Consider the following 19,189-nt stretch of genomic DNA (forward strand, 5'->3'; position numbering starts at 1 on the left):
GCTCTTCCCACATCAGTGTCATGCCCATTTTATACCTAGTGCCCGAGTCCAGCTTTAGTCAAGTTGACAATCAACACTAACCATCGGAAGTATCTAGGAAATGAGTTCCTTACTGGGCACAACATCTCTACTCGTTTTAAATGTCATCTTTGTCAAATATTGGATTCCAGAACTATCATTTCTGCAGTAATTTTCCTTTGTATAGTTTCTCATAGGGTTAAGTGTCTGGTAGGGATCTTAAAATTAGATTGTCTTCTGCGTTTATTTTCCCAGATGAAATTTAGAATCAGCTTTTAAAATTCCATAAAAATTTGTATTAAACACGGACAGATTTATAGGAGAGAACCGGACAGTTGACAAATTTGAATCCATATGCAGAGTTTGGACCAATTTGTTCACTCTTCCTAAGCAAATGTTATGTTTCCTTGGGAAAAACTCTTACACCTTTTTGTTAGTTACTCTTAGGTATTTAAAAATGTTTTTCATTGCTGCTAACATGATTGCCGTTCTGCGTTTCTCACTGATTAGTGCTACCATGAAGGGAACCTATTCCCTTTGACATGATCAGATTGTTATCTTGCTGACTTCTGCTGTTACTATCTATGAGTTTTCAGTTGACCGCCTTGGATTTTCTAGGTAGATCCTCATATTTTTCTAGGTCTATCTTCATATCCGTATCTTCAGTTCGCATATGTTCGAAGAACTAGCTTCTCAACCAATTTTGCTTTTTAGTGTCTAATTTTATCTTTATTAGTTACTTTCTTAAAATTTCCTGAGATTTACTCTCTTCTTGTTTCTGAGTTTTGGAGTCAGCTGGCTTATCAGTTTGTCTGTGGTTTACAAATCTCATTTCTTTCTTTTTCTGTGTGGATTCGGTATGGGAGAGGGCACACCACACAGCACCTGTGGAAATTAGAGAACACACAGCTCTTGGCTCTCACGTCTGTCCTTCCTTGGAGTCAGACTCCAGTCTGCAGGCTCAGTGGTAAGTGTCAGATTTAACCTAAGCGGAGCCATCTTGCCAGCCTCGCAATGTCATTTTCTGAGCAGTGAATTTGAACCTCTGAAGTTTCCCCTGGATTCTGCTCTGACGAGGGGGTTTATTACGAAGTGTTCTCGTTTCTGTTCACATCTGTGTCTGCACCTGTCTTCCGCCGTCCCTCGTCATTCGTAGCTTTCCTTTTTAACATTTCCAGCATAAACAGTATCACACTAGAATGTTCTGACTGAAATGGACTCTTTTCACTCATCAGCGAATCGTGTGACACTTGCTTAGATTGTCATATATCTGATTCATTCATTTTAGCTACCGTGGAACAGGTCATTGCGGGAATACGCTCAATGCCTCCATCCCTCCCGCTGATAGATATTGAAATTGCAAACTCTTTTGCTATCAGCAGCAGTATTGTAGAGAATGCAATGTGCACATGCTTCTTTCTGGCCATGATAGTCAAAAAAAAAAAAATTAGAGAGAACCTATTGGGCTTGCAGCAAGCACACACAGGGGCGCCAAAGTGCCGATTGCTCAGCAGCATTGTGTTTTTAAGAGACATTTATGAATGATGTGCTGTGTGGCAATTTGTTACAATGGTCGGGTGCTTTCCAACTCCAGCTGCCCATTAGAATTGTCTGGGAATGTGTTTTTAAAAAATACTGCACTCTGGATCTGCTCCAGATCAGCTAAATCTGAATCTCTGGGGCTGGGGTTCAGCATCCGTATTTTCACAATTCTCCTCAGTCATTTAAATGTGTGGCTTGCTTTGGAAACCACTGGTCTTGAAATCGAGTCATTTTTTTTGATCACCTCGGTTCTATTCAGATTTGCAGAATGAGTTTTAGTTGGGGGGGGGCTTCAATTTAGACCCACTTCATATTTGCAATAATAAAAATACAATATAGACAAAAACTATTTTTTAACCAGGCTGGCGAGATGGCTCAGCAGCTAAGAGCACACCCTCCAGAGAACTGGGACCAATACCCATGCCTCAGATCTTTTGTGGGACAAAATCTGCTTCTCATTTATAAAGCCAATCTTCCTTTGGAAAAGCTGGCTGCTCGTAGGGCAGAAAAGGGAAGAAAAATTTATCTACTTTATTGCTTAAAGGAGCAAGGGATGTAAGGCACTTATCAAAACTCTGCTGGAGAGAGTGCCTTAATACATTCATTTAAAAGAATAGGTGGACTTTAAACAAATATTAGGCCACATTAACTTGCCAAGAGGGCAAAAAGGACTCATGACCCTCCAGGATTGATGATGTTATCTTTGCTGTTTCAATTAACATGCCAAGTGTGGGAGAGTAAGTAATGGAATTCCTGCCACCCTTAGCAGAAAGGCTGCTGGAGCAGCCAACTGTGGACATGCTCTCGGACACCCGAGCTGCCTTGGAGCAATGGCTTTATACCCTGCTTTTCCTCTCCAGTGCCAGCAGAGCAGTGTTAACTGAAGGTATATGCCTATCGCTGTTGCTGAGGGGTACAAGGGAAGCCAGCATCTTTATATGCCACTAATTCTCAATGGAATTGAGCATCAGTGCCCTACGGCAGCTCCCATCACCCTTCTGATTACACAGTGGGGTGACAGAGTCATTTAAACAACCCTCCCTCCTATGTCTCATCCATGTCTGACTCTCTGGCAATCTGAAATTCCTCGGCGACTTCTAACTAAAGCCCTAGGGGAGAGGGCGATGGTGTCCAGGGCTTGGTGGATGTGGATGTGGGTGTTTGTATTTATGTCTCTGTTCCTCTTTAGTTGGTATGGTAGGAAGATGAATGACTCTCAAGATACCAAATGCTAGTCTCTGGAATCTGAATGCAGTGTCTTCATATGACTTTGAAAGAATAAAAAAGGAGTAAGATAGAATCTCAGTGAGGTTCTGGTTTGCATTTCTCTGCTGGCCAGGGAGATTTATATAGTCACATAAAACAATGAATGTATATGTCAGATGAAAGAGGTGGATCTGTGCTGGGGAACAAAGGAGACGAACGGGACTGGAAGGGTGAGAAAGGGGAGGGTCAGGAGGAGCGAGGCTGGAGCAGGGAAAATGTTCAACAGACAACAGAGACTGTTATGAAAAATTATATAAATGAATAAGGGGATTGGAGGGGATGGCTTAGCTGCTAAAGAGCTTGGTGGGCAAGTGGGAGGATCCGAGTTCAGATCCCTAATGTCTCTGTAACAAACTGTGGCAGCAGAGACTGGTGGATTCCTAGAGGTCTCTGGCCTGCCTCTCCGGATGAGTGGGTGAGCGCTGGGTTCTGTGAGAGATTCTGTCTCAAAGAAAGAGGTGGAGAGAACCAGAGGGAGACACCTGCTGCTGACCTCTGTCCTCCAGCACGTGGGTGCACCTGCATACACACACGTACATGTACACACACACATGTACACGCACACATGTACACACACATCGGTCACATATGCATCCACCATATAGAAGCATATGTAGATATAATTTAGGAAATCGCCAAGCGGGTCTTCAGGGGGAACTGTAAAAGTCATGGGTATTGCTTCAGAGAGTGAGAGCCACGAAGGCAGCGTGGAGTCTGGAATGCTGCAACTCAGAAAACATCACCCTAAGTCTGGAGCTTCGCTGTGAAAGTACTTTGAACTAAAAGGCATTGGAAGGCCTTGAAGCCAGACTCAGAACCAAAGCCTTCCTGACCTGCTCTCCCTCCCTCTCCCCTCCCCCTCATTTTCCTTCCAAAGTGTCTTCCTAGAGTCATAGCCACTAGGATTCCTCTTGGCTAAGGTGGATCTGAGGAACAAGAACACTTTCTCTGCCAGAGTTGACCCAACTAGAATGATCTTTTCTAACCCTGTCCTTCCCCAGTGCTTTCCTGTCCGGCCATAAAGAGATTCTGGGTCTGTGGTAGGTCATTATTCTGGTGGGTTTTTTGCCGACTTGAAGCATACCTAGACATATCTGGGAAGAGGGAATCTTATATGAGAAAATGCCTCTGTAAGACTGGCCTATCGGTGAGTCTTGATTAATGATTGATGAGGGAGGGCCCACCATCCCACTGTGGGCGATAACATCCCTGGGCAGGAGGTCCTGGCGTATGTAAGAAAGCAGGCTGAGCAAGCTATGGTAACAAGCCAGAAAGCATCATTGTTTTTTTTATTTTTATTTATTTATTTTAATTTATTTATTAAGGATTTCTGCCTCCTCCCCGCAACCGCCTCCCATTTCCCTCCCCCTCCCCCGATCAAGTCACCCTCCCTCATTTGCTCGAAGAGCAATCAGGGTTCCCTGACCTGTGGGAAGCCCAAGGACCGCCCACCTCTATCCAGGTCTCCTAAGGTGAGCATCCAAACTGCCTAGGCTCCCACAAAGCCAGTACGTGCAGTAGGATCAAAAACCCACTGCGATTGTTCTTGAGTTCTCAGTATTCCTCATTGTCCTCTATGTTCAGCTAGTCCGGATTTATCCCATGCTTTTTCAGACCCAGGCCAGCTGGCCTTGGTGAGTTCCCGATAGAACATCCCCATTGTCTCAGTGTGTGGGTGCGCCCCTCGCGGTCCTGAGTTCCTTGCTCGTGCTCCGTCTCCTTCTGCTCCTGATTTGGACCTTGAGATTTCTGTCCCGTGCTCCTCTGTCTCTGTCTCCTTTCATCGCCTGATGAAGGTTAATATTCATGAGGATGCCTATGTGTTTGTCTTTGGGTTCACCTTCTTACTTAGCTTCTCTAGGAACATGCATTATAAGCCCAATGTCCTTTATTTATGGCTAGAAACCAAATATGAGTGAGTACATCCCATGTTCCTCTTTTTGGGTCTGGCTTACCTCACTCAGGATAGTGTTTTCTATTTCCATCCATTTGTATGCAAAATTCAAGAAGTCCTTGTTTTTTACTGCTGAGTAATACTCTAATATGTATATATTCCATACTTTCTTCATCCATTCTTCCGTTGAAGGGCATCTAGGTTGTTTCCAGGTTCTGGCTATTACAAACAATGCTGCCATGAACATAGTTGAGCATATACTTTTGTTGTATGATAGGGCCTCTCTTGGGTAAGCATCATTGTTTTGTGTTGTCTGCTTTAATTTCTACCTCCAGGTCCCTGCTTTGAATTCCTGCCCAGACCTCCTTCTATGATGGACTGTCGTGTGGCCCTGTAAGCTCAAATAAACCCTTTCCTCTCCAAATTGCTTTGGTTATGGTGTTTTGTCGCTAGACTAGAAACTTCCTGAGACAGTTGCAGGCTCTCATTGCAGAGGGCTTGTGCCCCATTGGGGAGGAAGAAGCCCAGGCACAGGCAGGGAAGGAAGAATTGGAGTAGACTGGGCCCGCTGGGCATTTCCTTTCAGATTGTTTTCCATTTCCGCATACCTTCTTGTCTAATCATATTTCTATACAGCTGTCCTGTTTTTAAACCTAAACTTCTGCTGCTTATTGAACCTTATCTTGAATTCTTACTTCTGATGACTTCTGTGCCATCTAGAACTATGATTAAATACTTTAAAAAGTTTTTTTAATTTATTATTTGTGTCTATATGTATGTGTGATGTACATATGTATATGGATGTATGTGAATGCATGTCTAGAGGCCCAGGATTGACTTTGTGATGTTGTGTGTCTTACTTGATCACTCTCTATATCTCTTACTGAGGCAGGGTCTCTCACTGAACCCAGAATTTATGCTTATGGCTGGTGTAGCTAGCTAACCAGTCCCAGGGTTTTCTTGACCCTGCCGAGAGTACTGAGCCTGCAGGCAGGCCAATAGCTTTGGTGGCTTTTCTGTTGGTTCTAGGGATCCTGGATTCCTTAGCTGACAAGCACTTAACTCACCGATCCATCTCCCAGCCCATTTTTCTCTTGTCAACCTTTCTTATGGGAGTGTGCGCTGTGATCCCGGCAAAGGGGAGAAGAAGAACCAGGAGCCATGTGGCTAAGGACGGCTGGAACCTCCAGTGGCCAAAAGTGACATGTCCCCCCAGAGCCTCTAGAGAGGACTTGTCTGTGATGATACCGTGATTTCAACATGGGTTTGGACATCTGGTCTGCAGAACTGTCAGGGAATGAATCTCCATATTTTAAGCCACCGAGTCTGTGGCGATTGGTTATAGCAGCCTTAGGAAATTGAACCCATTTGTCACATGGCTGAGAAATAATGACATACGTTATTCATTCATCTGACGAACATTTACTGTAAAGCCGCTGCACAGACAGGAGAGAGAGCACTCATATCCCTTCCACTAGCACGTGCAAATGTTTGAAATATGCATACTTTTTCCCAAGGAAATTTTAGACTCTGAACCACGTTGGGTGGAGAGGCGTGCACTACAAATATTGAGACTCTTTGTAAATGTTAATACCGAAAGTTTCTTCCTGGGCCGAGAAGTAAGACAAGAAAAGCAAGAGCATGAAGCGAAAGCTTGTCATTTGCGGTTTTGGGAGCACAGGCAGAGATAGTGATCTGAATCTTGAATCTTACTGGCCAAGCTTTAGAGACCACGTATACCAGCTCCTAGTCAACCTACTGGGGGGACCATGGGGGGGGGCAAAACATCCCAAATTCTTGCCCTCTTGAAGCATGAATTCTAGAAAACGGGACAGAAAGAAGACAGATCAGTTTTTGGCAAATCAGGTGGCACCGATGGGGAGGCTAAGCAGGCGAGACTGGTGGTTGGCTTTGGGGCACTGGGGGCATTGACGGGGAGGTTAAGGAGATGGTGCTGGTGATGGGCTTTGGGAATGTGATTTCTTGGTGGTCAGAGATGCTCTGCTCACGTGAGCTGAGATCTGGAAGATCAGGACAAGAGAGTTCCAGGTAGAAAGAAAGCCAGTCAAAGACTTGGTGAGAAGCAAGGGGCTGCTTGAGGACCAGCAAGTGGCAAACTGGCTTAGCTGGCTTAGCTTAGATGGCCAAGGCATTAGCAACCAGCAGAGGGAAGATGCCCCAATGACAGGAGTGTTCAAGTGGTGACAGATGTTGGTCACATTCCCTAGAGCAAGGGACAGTTGTTATCCTAAGCCGTGGAGAATCTTTCTTGGAGAAGGAAGATACACACAGGTACACATGAACACAAGCACACACATGTACTCACAGTGACAAAATGGACTCACACAATTCAGAAATCACAACAGGACTTGAGCTTTTAGGCCAATGGAAGGAAATACTGACCTGGCTTGATACAAGAGGTGGGCAGGCTAGGGTTAGGTGGGTGGATTTGTTGGGTTTTTTTGGACTTTAGTTTTTGTACTGGGATGTCTGCACTCTTTCCAATTTGCCTGTTAAACATTTATGCATTGACAATATGACATTGCTGAAATTTTGGAATGTGAGAGAGAGGCCAGGTTCTTGGAGAAGGACGAGAGAATGGTACTACTCGGCTCTGGGTTGGGTACCACTTTGCCGTGGGCTGGCGTTAGACAGTCAGTCCCAATGATCGAAAAGAGTGTGAAAGATGTTGGTCTCTGGAGGCCCTGGACCAGCAGAAATGAGATTTCTAGGGCCCTGGCCCCCAAAATGCTGTTAGGATGCTTGTGTCCAGCAATTTGAAGGTAATAAAACTCTGATTCAATTCCACAAATGGAGACAACTGAGAGGCAGTGAAGGAAGGACCATGCTTCAAGCGGAACAAGTCTGAGCTTGAGTCCCCCTCCTCCCCTTACTCTGCGACCTTGAGAGCACTGTTCTTCCCGCCTTAGTGTCTGTGGTGGGGTGAAGTGTAGCCCCAAACTCATGTCCACCAAAACCTCAGGCCCTGACCCTATGTGGACCCATTTAGTTAAGATGAAGCCACATGGGATTAAGGTGAGCCATTCATTCAGTGGCTTGTGTGTCACACAAAGGAAGAGATTTAGACACAGAGCCACAGACAGACACACGGGAAAGAGGAAGAACTGAAGAGACAGCAGCTAGGAGCCAAACATGCTAACCAGCTTTCTGTCGCTATGACAGAATGCTCGAGAAAATCAACCTAAGAAAGAAAAAGGCCTACATAACACTCCAATGTTCCTTTCAATGGCAATCCAGTGACCTATCTTCCTTCTACTGAGTCCTAGTCACTAAAGGTTCTGGTGACTTCCAATTGCACCATAGCCTAAGGGCCAGGCCTTTGTTCAGCACCTGGGCCCTTGGGTGAGGTATAAGAAGCTATGGCAAGGCGTGGAGGGAACCTCTCCTCACACCGTCAGTGTGCCCTGCTGACCTTCCTCTTACAGTCCTAGCTTCCACGACTCTGGGAGAAGACATGCTTTAGGCTACTGTGTTGTCCTAGTGACCAGTCTATCGATGTGATGAAACCACTTGGAGAGGAAAGGGTTAATTCGCCACCCCCCCCCCCATCCTCACGATTGTCTGTCATGAAGGCAGGATGTACTGGAGGGATGGCTCCGTGCTTAACAATATTGGCTGCTCTTCCAGAGATCCCAAGTTCCATTCCCAACACTCACATGACAGCTCATTCCAGTTCTGGAGGATCCAGTTTCCTTTTTTGACCTCAGTGGGTTCTGCATTCATGCAGAACACAGACATACATGCAGGCAAAATACCAGTAAACAGAAAATAATAAAATAGAAATAACTTTTAAAAAGAGGAAGAAAGAAAGAAAGGAAGGAAGGAAGGGAGGGAGGGAGAGAGGGAGGAAGGAAGGAAGGAAGGTAAAGGAAAGAAAAGAAAAAAATCTAGCCAGAGGTGGTGTGTCTAATTCCAGCACTCTGGAACCATAGGCAGGTGGATTTAAAATTTTAAGGTCAGTCTAGTATACACAGTGAGGTCCAGAACAGCCAGGGCTACACAGAAAGACCCTGCCTTGAAAAACCAATAAGTAATAATAAATGTATTATTCTTGTTGTTATGATATGAATTACTCTCATTGTATGAATATAAAATGGGCTTAGTTAGAGATTAGTACTGTGTGAGAAATAAAGGTTCAATAGGAATAGAGGGGAAGAACAGACTGTAAGCTGTGGGGTGTGTGTGTGTGTGCGTGTGTGTGTGTGTACTTCACACAAACATAAAGGTCAGAGGTCAATCTCAGGTGTCATTCCTCAAGTACAACCCACCTAACTTTCTAGAGACAGGATCTTTCCTGTCTAGAACTTGTCTATTTCGGTAGACAGGGTCTAGAGTCCTAGAGAGCCACATGACTCCGCTCTCCCAATGCTGGGATGATAAATACATGTTAGCACATCTGGATTTTACATCTAAGTTCTGGGCATTGGACTAAGATCCTTACGCTTGCATAGCAAGCGTTTTTACTGCCTGAGCTCTCTCATTAGCCCCATGAGCTATTTTTAAGTAAAATGATTAGGGAAATGGGGGTTCTCTGGAAAGGTGGCTAGTGGATGAGGACCTGAAAATCAAGTGGGGGGTCTCTATGGATGTCAGTCTTATGAGTGTTATCGCTTTGGTTGTTATTATGAAACAGGTGGGTGTAATATACAATGTGTTCCAGTCCATTCTTTGTACACAAAGAATGTTGTGGTCCTCCCCATGTCTCCCGAGAAAGGAGATGAGTATTATGGTATATCCCCACCAAAACTTAGGATTTGGTCCTCAGTGTGGCAGAGCTGAGAAGTGGTGCCATTTTTAGGAGAAAAATGACTCATGGGGACTCCACCATCATGAGAATTGATGCTTCTCACCAAAGTGAGTCAGCTGTGCTAAGAATGGCTTCTATGAGGTCAGCTGAGCCACCCCCACTGTCTCTTGCCACAAAATCTCTGTTCACATCTCCCTTTCCCATTTCCTCCTCTGTTCCTCCTGAAGCCATCAGCAGGAAGCCTGAGAGACACCAGTGCCAGGATGGGTGTTTGATAAACGGCTTCCTTTTGTAAAGTGTCCAGCCCAAGGTATTTTCTTATGGCAACAGAAAACTAAGATAGTACTGATACCTCATAATTGAAGATAAACAGCCAAGGCAGTTTGCCTGCGGCCGAAAGGTTTCCTGGGATTACAAACATGGGCTCTTAGGCTGATGTAAAGGATGTGGGAGCCCCCTCTATGTGCTGTGATTACCATTAATGAATAAAGAAACTGCTTTGGACCCATAGCAGGGCAGAACTTAGCTAGGCAAAGAAAACTGAGCTGAATGCTGGGAGAAAGAAGAGAAAAATCCATGGAGCCATGGCCAGGGTCAGACATGCTGAAACTCTGCCGGTAAGCCACTGCCACATGGCAATACACAGATTAATAGAAATGGGTTAAATTAACATGTAAGAGTTAGCCAATAAGAAGCTAGAGCTAATGGGCCAAGCAGTGATTTAGATAATATAGTTTCTGTGTGATTATTTCGGGTCTAAGCTAGCCAGGTGGCAGGGAACCAATAAGCAGCCTCCCACCACAAAGGAGCGATGAACTGGGCTAGTAAATGATGCGGTTAAATGCTTAGTTGAATTTTGTTGTTATTAATATTTTATATGTTGGGGCCGGAGAGAGGGCTCAGCAGTTACAAGCGGCTGCAACTCTTGCAGAGGGGTCTGGGTTCTATCCCTAGCACCCATCTTACACAGCTTTAGCTTCAACTTCAGGGAGATCTGATACCACTGACCTCTGAGGACGCCTGCCTTCATGTGCACACACATGTGAGTGCAATTTAAAATAATAACAGCAAATCTTGAAAAGATAGACTCTGGGTCATGTTTCCAGATTTCCTGTTAAACACCCATCCACCAGTGGCGAGCCACTGTTCCCATTTGGGTCTGTGAGCTGTACTGACCAAGGGCAGACTGAAGCCCCGCCCCCTGCTCCCCCACCCCACTGCAGTGCAGCATCTGACACCATCGCTGTGAAGAAGAGATGAGGTGGTCCATGTGATAATCCTACCCCACGCTGCCCCAGCCTCTCACCACAGGAGCCTAGCAGTTGCTCCTTGATTCTAAGAGGCATGGGGAAGAACCTAGAAGTGAGAGAGCTTGGGGAATTTATTCCCCTGACCTCCAGCCCGCGGACTTTGCTGCAGAGTTCTAAAGTGCTACTTTGGGAGACAGTTTCCCAGAGGAATCTGGAGAGGGAAACCCATTACCACCAAGAGCGCTTGGCATCGCCGTTCTGCTCAGCAGCCTTCCACCATCTTGGAGTGGATCCCTAGGTGGCTGAGTGTTGGAAAGTCAGCAAACTTTCCTGAGCCCTGGGTTACTCATGCAAACAGAGAGCGTGATGCCCCACCTCTTTTGGTTGGGAGCTTAGATAAGGACAAATATTTATTAAGCTTCATAATGTGCCTGGTGTTAATTATATGAGTTGGGCGCAGGGGTTGAACCAACTCACATACTCTTGCCCTAGAAGAGTATATTACAAGCCGAAGTTAGCGTAGGGAAGGGCAAGTGAGAAGGGTCTGACTGACTCTTTGTGTGCCTTGCAGGAGAAGCCTCTCCAAGGACTGAAAGGTGCAAATGAGCCAGCGTTCACTACTGTAATTATTAAATATGCAAGTTATTGGACAATTGACTTCTTTATGATACCGATTTTTGCTCTGATTTATCATGAACTCAGACTTATTCTCAAAGAGACTGTTTTCTGACCTATGCTTGCTTATGTTTTAACTTTTATTTATTATTATCTTTTCCGCGAATGAAATAGTTGTGGGTCCACAAGCATGGCGGTATTTCATTCGTGTAAGAGAAAACAAAACAATCAAGCACCCCCATCACTTCTGGACACCTGTTACAGGCCCCCACTAAGTATCAAAGCCCCTGTTTCCTAATTATATATCAAGGAAGTGATGCTATGATTATGATCTTTGCTTGTCTATTTGTTTGCTTTGAGACAGGGTCTCGCTATGTAGCTCTGGATGGCCTGGAATTCACTAGAGAGATCAAGCTGTCTTAGCTCCTGAATGCTAGGGTTAAAGGCATACACCATCATGACCAGTACAGTTTGAATCTTAAATGTCCCTCACAGGCCTGTGTTTGGATGCTCAATGTCTTAGGGTTTCTATTGCTGTGAAGAGACACCATGGCCACAGCAACTGTTATAAAGGAAAATCCTTTCATTGGTGTGGCTTACATTTCCAGAGGTTTAGTACGTCCTCATCATGGCAGGACACAGCAGTGTGTAGGTAGACATGGTGCTAAAGAAGGAGCTGAATACTGGCTTTGTGGGAGCCTAGGCAGTTTGGATGCTCACCTTACTAGACCTGGATGGAGGTGGGTGGTCCTTGGACTTCCCACAGGGCAGGGAACCCTGATGGCTCTTTGGGCTGACGAGGGAGGGGGACTTGATTGGGGGAGGGGGAAGGAAATGGGAGGCGGCGGTGGGGAAGAGACAGAAATCTTTAACAAATAAATAAATAAATAAATAAATAAATAAATAAATAAATAAATAAATGAAGGAGCTGAGAGTTCTACATCTTGTAAGCACCAGGAACTGAACTGTCTTACTGGGAGTGGCTTGAGCACATATGACCTCAAAGCCCGCCTCCACAGAGACACGCTTCCTCCAACAAGACCACGCCTACTCCAACAAGGCCACACCCCCTAATAGTGTCACTCCCTTTGGGTGCCATTTTCTTTCAAACCACCAAACTTGATCTCCAACTGATGGTGCCATTTTGAGAGAGCCTGAAACTCTGGAGAGGTTGGACCTAGAAGGAGGAAGTAGGTCTCTGGGAGCCAGTCCTTAGGGGTGTATTATAGCTGGCCACTTTCTGTTGCTCCCTGCTTCTTTCCAGCTGTGACATAATCAGCTTGTGTCTATCACATACTCCTGCCTCCCAGTGCTCTGCGCATGTGTCACAAGAAGTCACAAGCTGAACTCTTGAAAGCATGAGCCCAAACCCATCCTCCCTTCCCTGTTTGTTTCTGCCAGGCTTTGCTCGCAGTAATGCGAAAGCGCTAATATGGAAAGTAGGCTCTGAGACTAACATTGACCACATGGGTCTCCAGCCTTTGCAACTGATTTAGATTTATGAGAGGTATTTGGAAGTTTGGCCATGCAGTCTTGGGAAGCCCCAAAATGCTGTAACCAGAGCTGCATGGACAGTTCTTGTGGGAGCTCAGAAGTCAATATGCCGGAAGAAATGCAGGCAGAAAAGACCTCTTGTGAGGTTTCAGACGGCAACAAAGACCTATGGTCATGGCACTACAGGTCACTTGTAGGACATCCTGGCAGACAATTTGACTGTAGTTTGCCGGTGTCCCGCAAAGCTGAGTGAAGCTGAAATCGAAAGGAAAATGGACCCCAATTTGGCAGACGAGCTCTCACGACAGTCTAACATGCAGTGTGTGAGATGCTTGTCATCATGTGTGTTTAGTCAGGTTTGCAGTGAGAATCAGAAGTTAGAAGAAAGACGCCTTGAAGGAATGCCAGGGACTTGGCAAGATCCCGCCCATCACAGGCTCCAAGGTGTAAAATGTCAAACTCATTTCAAATATTTTCCTTTGAATAAAAGAGAGATTCCCAGGTAACCAGCTCCTAGAAGGGTCATTGTAATGAATGCGTTTCTCCAGGATCAGCTCCCCGGGCACAGAGGCTGCCGCAACTGTGGTCCACAAAGCCCTGGATATTGCTCAACCTGGCAATCGAACTTGGCACCAGCCACTTGATGGTTTGGTTTTGCAGACGTGCAGAGTGTAAGAGTTACAAGGTCGTAGAAGTGTCTACCAAGATTCTAGAGAAGTCCGTGGGGTTAGGCTGTGTGTAGCAGGGTTGAATCCCTGCAGGCAGCTGCTAAGAGGATGATGCATGAAGCCATGACAGTGAAGACTAAACCCCAATAGAGACCTCAGGATACTGAGGTCAAGAATGCAGAGTGTCTGCTGAGGAATCTATGAGCTATAAATGGAAGCAGCTATGCTCAGCAAATAGCAAGGTCACAAGGGTAGGGAACGTCAAAGTGTAGTGGTCTGAGTAAGAAATGTCCCCCACAGGCTCTGGCATTTGAATATCTGGTCCCCAGTTGGTGGCACTGTTTGGGGGAGGCTTAGGTGGCCCTATTGAAGGAAGTATGTCATTGGAGGTGGGCTTTGAGAGGTTAAAGACCCATACCATTCCCAGTTAGTCTGCTTTGTGCTTGCATTTGAAGAGGTGAGCTGTCAGCTTCTGTTCCTGCCACCATGTCTGCAGTTTGCTTCCCAGATGGACTCTTATCCCTTTGGCATCAAAGTAATGCTGCCAATTCACCAGCGACTCCCCATACCTCCACATCCTGTGGCATTGAGATTGTTAGCGGTTTGTACTTGGCCTGTCTAACAGAGCTGTCTCCTAGGTGTTTTTCCCTTGTGAGATCTGATGCGTGGTGTCTCAAATGCTGGTATGCCATCTAAATATCTTCTCTGATGAGCTGTTTTGGTTGTGTGGCCCTTTTTAATTGGGTCCTTTGCATTCTTCTATTTGAATTATACATTTTCTTCGCAGGTGGCTTGACAGTCCTTTTTTAGACGTGTCTTTTGCAAAATGCTTTCTTCTCATTTGTGACTCGTGTTATCCTTCCCCTGACAGTAACTCTCCCAGGAAAAGTTTTTAGTTTTAATGAAGCCCAATGTACCAGTTCTTTCTTTGTTGGATCATGCCTTTGATTTGTTACTGAAACATTAGCGCCAAACCAAAGTTATCTGTATTTTATCCATTCAAGGTGTCTTAGGCTTCTTAATACTGCCATAAAACGCCATGACCAAAGCAACTTGGGAAGACAGGGGTTTATTTGGCTGGTATATCCTGAATAACGGTTCACTGAGGGGAACCAAGGGAGGACTCAAACCAGAAGGAACCTGGAGGTAGAAGCTGATGCAGAAGCCATGGAGGAGTGCTGCTTATTGGCTTGCTCTTCGTGACTTGCTCAGCCTGCTTTCTCATAGATCTCAGGGCCACCAGTCCCCACCCACAGTTGCCTGGGACATCCTTCATTAATCACTAATTAATAAACTAATTAAGTCCTATAGGCCTGTGTGCTTACAACCTGGTCTCGTGAAGGCATTTTCTCAGTTGAAGTTCCCTCCTCTCAGATGACCAAAGCTTGTGTCAAGTTGATATAAAACTCACCAGCATACTAAGATTTTATAGTTTTTCACTTTTGTGCTTTAATCTGTGGCCCATTTTTGAATTAATTTTCATGAAGGAGAGAGTAAATTCTGTGTCTAGACTCCGTTTATCTTCCAGCGTCCCATTATTCAAGGGCCATTTTGTAAAATTATTCTTCCTCCATTGTGTGGTCCTTACTGTTGTCAAGGACTGGTTGATTATAATAAAGTGAATCATTTTCTGAGGATTCTATCCTGTGCCCTTGATTTGTTGATCTATTTATCTGTGTATTTCTTTTATTATTTTTTTAGAAATGGAAATAGAAGTAGTTTATCATGAAAGGGAAGTACTTCTGAGAACAGGCATGGGCCCATGAACTGTGATAAAGGCCCCCAAAGGTCTTTTCTAGTTATTGATTTGGCCACTGTCACTGTCCTAATCACCATAGCTCTCTAAGTCTTGAAACAAGGTAATGTTGGTCCTCCAACTTCACTCTTCACACTTTAGGATTCTGGGTCCTTTTTGTCTCTCCATGTAAACATCTTTTAAAATTTAATTTAACTTATTTATTTATTTTACATCCCAACCCTAGTTTTCCCTCCCTCCTCTCCTCTCCTTCCCTTCCCTTCCCTTCCCTTCCCTTCCCTTCCCCTTCCCTCACCTCCTCTCTGTCCCTCACCTCAATCCACTCCTCCTCTGTTCAGAAAGGGCAGACCTCCCATGGATATCAACAAAGCAAAGCTTGTTAAGTTGTGGTAAGACTAAGCACTTCCCCTTGTTTTAAGGCTGGTCAAGGCAACCCAGTATAAGGAATGGGATCTCAAGGGCCAGCCGAAGCATTAGGGACAGCCCCTGCTCCCATTAGGAATCCCACAAGTAGCCCAAACTACACAATTGTCAGTCCCATCCAACTTCCCTGGTTGTTGGTTCAGACTCAGTGAGTTCCTATGAGCCTAGTTAGTCTGTGGGTTTTCTTGTATGTTCTTGACCCCTCTGGCTCATACGATCCTTCCTCTCTCTATTCAGCAGGATTCCCTTCTATTTCTCCTTCCCAGGGAGATCTATGAGTCCCCTCTTGGGCCCTCCTTCTTACCTAGCCTCTTTGGGGCTGTGTATTGTAGCCTGGTTATCCTTTACTTTATGTCTAATATCCACTTATGAGTGAGTACATACCATGTGTGTTTTTCTGGGTCCTGGTTACCTCACTTAGGATGATTTTTTTTCTAGTTCCATCCAATTGAAAACTTCAAATTTCTTTATATTATTGCTTTCAACAACTGAGTAACAACCCATTGTGTACATGTACCACATTTTCTTTATCCATTCTTTGGTTGAGGGGCATCTAAGTTGTTTCCAAGTTCTGGCTATTATGAATAAAACTGCTATGAACATAGTTGAACACATGTAAACTTTTAGAATAACTTGGTGTCTAGAAATGGCTTGCTGGGAATTTGATGGGAATTACAGTGGCTGCATGGTTTGAGTTGGGAAGATATGACAACTTGGCAAGACTGAATGTTCCTACCCATCAGCACTTCCTATTGTTCCATTTTAGTTCACTTGTAAAATTTCATTCATTAGAGTTTCATAGATTTCTTCATAAAGGTCTTATACACATTTTGTTAGATTCATACACAGAAATTTGTGTGTGTGTGAGTGTGTGTGTGTGTGTGGTAACACTGATTTGGCATCATATTTTAAAGATCAGATTGTACTTATTCATTGCTGATATACAGGAGGACAGTTAATTCTTGTATTAACTTTGTGTTCTGCCACCTACTGTAGTCACTTGTTAGTTCCCAGAAGGGTTTTACTTTTTTTGTTTTCCAATCCCTTTGAATTTTCTACATAGACAATGAAGCCATCAAAGAGTAAAGACCTGTCTATTTCTTCCTTCTGACCCCATCAGGGTGCCCTTTATTTTCTTTCCTACTCTTCCTGAATCTGACAGGACTTTCAGTATGACGTTTAAAAGGAGGGATATGAAGGAGTACCCTTAATCTTGTGAGAAAGTTTCTGGTTTCTCAGCATTGAGAATGATGCTCTTAGTACCTGTACATTTTTTTTTGTAGCTGTTCTGACCAAGTAAAGAAAGTACTCTGGTGTGGGAAATCTTTCTGTCTATGTGTTGCTTTTATTGGTTAATGAATAAAGAATCTGCACTGGCCTGTGATAGGGCAGAGTAGAGCTAGGTGGAGTTGGAGGAACTAAACTGAATCCTGGGAGAAAGAAGGTAGAGTCAGGAGAAGTCATGTAGCTGCCGGAGGAGAAAGATGCAGAGCTGCCAGCTGGAATCTTGCTGATAGGCCACGAGTCTCGTGGTAAAATATAAAATAATAGAAATGGGTTAATTTAAAATATAAGAGTAAGCTAGAAATATGCATAAGCTAATAGGCCAAGAAGTGTTGTAAATAATACAGTTTGGGTGTGATTATTTCTGGGAGTCTGTGCGGCCGAGACAAACAAGTGGCCTCCAACAACAACACTCTGTTTTTAATTTACTGAGTTACCACTATGAACAGTGTTGCATTTTGTCAAATGCTTATTTCAAATGTGTGTGTGAGAAATGTGTGTAAGTGCCTGCAGAGTCTAGAAGAAGGTGTTGGATTCCGTGGAGCTAGAGTCACAGACAGTTGTGAGCTGCCCAACATGGGTGCTAGGAACCAAACTCTGGTCCTCTGGAGGAGCAGAAATGCTCTCTAACGTTGAGTCATCCCTCCATCCCTTGCCTTGTCTGAATCTATCAAGATTATCATGTGATTTATCCTTCTTGACACGCTAATGGGATGGACTACAATAATTAATTTTATGTTGAACCAGCCTTGGAGACTCAGGATCTAAGTTTCATTTGGTTGTGACACATTATTCTTTTAAAGTGATATTAGATTGGATTTGTTAATATTTAGTTGAAGATTTGAATCTGTGTTCATGGGCACTATTGGTGTATCCTTCTTTTTTTTGATAATGTCCTGGTTTTGTTTTGGTATTAAGGTGATGCTGAAATTACAAATCGAGTTTGGAAGTGGTCCCTCTGCTTCTATATTGAGAGATATAGTAAAATAAAAACTGGCATAATTTCCTCCTCAAGTGTTTTATAGAATTTGCAAATGAGTCACTTGGGTTGGGCTCAATCTGTTTTGAACCACGGTAATTCAACTGTTTAAATAAGCCTTATTAAATGACTTGTTTCTTTTTATGTGATTCTGACAGACTGCATTGTTTAAGGAATTAGTCCAATTAACCTATATTATAAATTTTATTGGTACAGAAATATTTACATTATTGTCTGCTATCCTTTCAATGTCTGTGCGATCTGTAGTGATGTCATTTTTTCAATTCTGATATAAGGAAATTGTGCATTCTCTCTTTTTCATAGTTAAACTGGCTAGAGGATGATCAATTTTATGACTCTTTTCAGAGAGCATGCATTTGGAGTCATTTATTTTCTCTATTGATTTCTACACTAATTTCTTTCTTGTTTTTTTTTCCCCTGCATTCTTTAGATTTAATTTGTTTTCCTCCTTCTAGTTTCCAGAGTGGAACTACAAGTCATTGATTTTTTTTTGATCTTTCTTCCTTCCTAATATGTCCACTAAGTGTAAAAATTTCCATACAAGCTCTGCTTTTACTACTCAAATGTTTGGTAAAGTCTGTTTCCATTTTCATCACATTAACTACATCTTATTTTTGACATTTCCTCTTGGAGCCCAATGTTCTTTCGTAGTGTCTTGCTTAATTGCCATGAAATTTTGAAATTGTAAGTTAAGTGTAGTTTTTCCTGTCTAGGATATTTTCTTACCTTTGACTTTCTCTAGTTGGAAAGTGATAAGCTTATGTCTCTGGAGAGAGCTGTTTTACTGCTTTGGTTGCTTCTTTTGCTTTGTGTTGACATTTATCTGCTGTGGGACAATGGTTTGTACACTGTCAATTGTATTTTAATAAAACACTGATTGGCCAGTAGCCAGGCAGGAAGTATAGGTGGGACAACCAGACAGGAAGTAGAGGTGGGTCAATGAGAACAGGAGAATTCTGGGAAGAGGAAAGCTTGGTCTGCAGTCATGAACCAGCCACAGAAGAAGTAAGATGTGATTGCCTCCTTGAATAAGGTACTGAGCCACATAGCTAGCATAGATAAGAATAATGGGCTAATCTAAGTTATAAGAGTTAATAAGAAGCCTGACCTAATGGAACAACCAATTTATAACTAACGTAGACTTCCGTGTGATTTCTTTGGCACTTAATGATTATGGTACCGGGCAGGACAAAAATCCTGACAACATTTAT

Source organism: Microtus pennsylvanicus, chromosome 14 (genome assembly GCF_037038515.1).
Source record: "Microtus pennsylvanicus isolate mMicPen1 chromosome 14, mMicPen1.hap1, whole genome shotgun sequence".
Lineage (NCBI taxonomy): Eukaryota > Metazoa > Chordata > Mammalia > Rodentia > Cricetidae > Microtus > Microtus pennsylvanicus.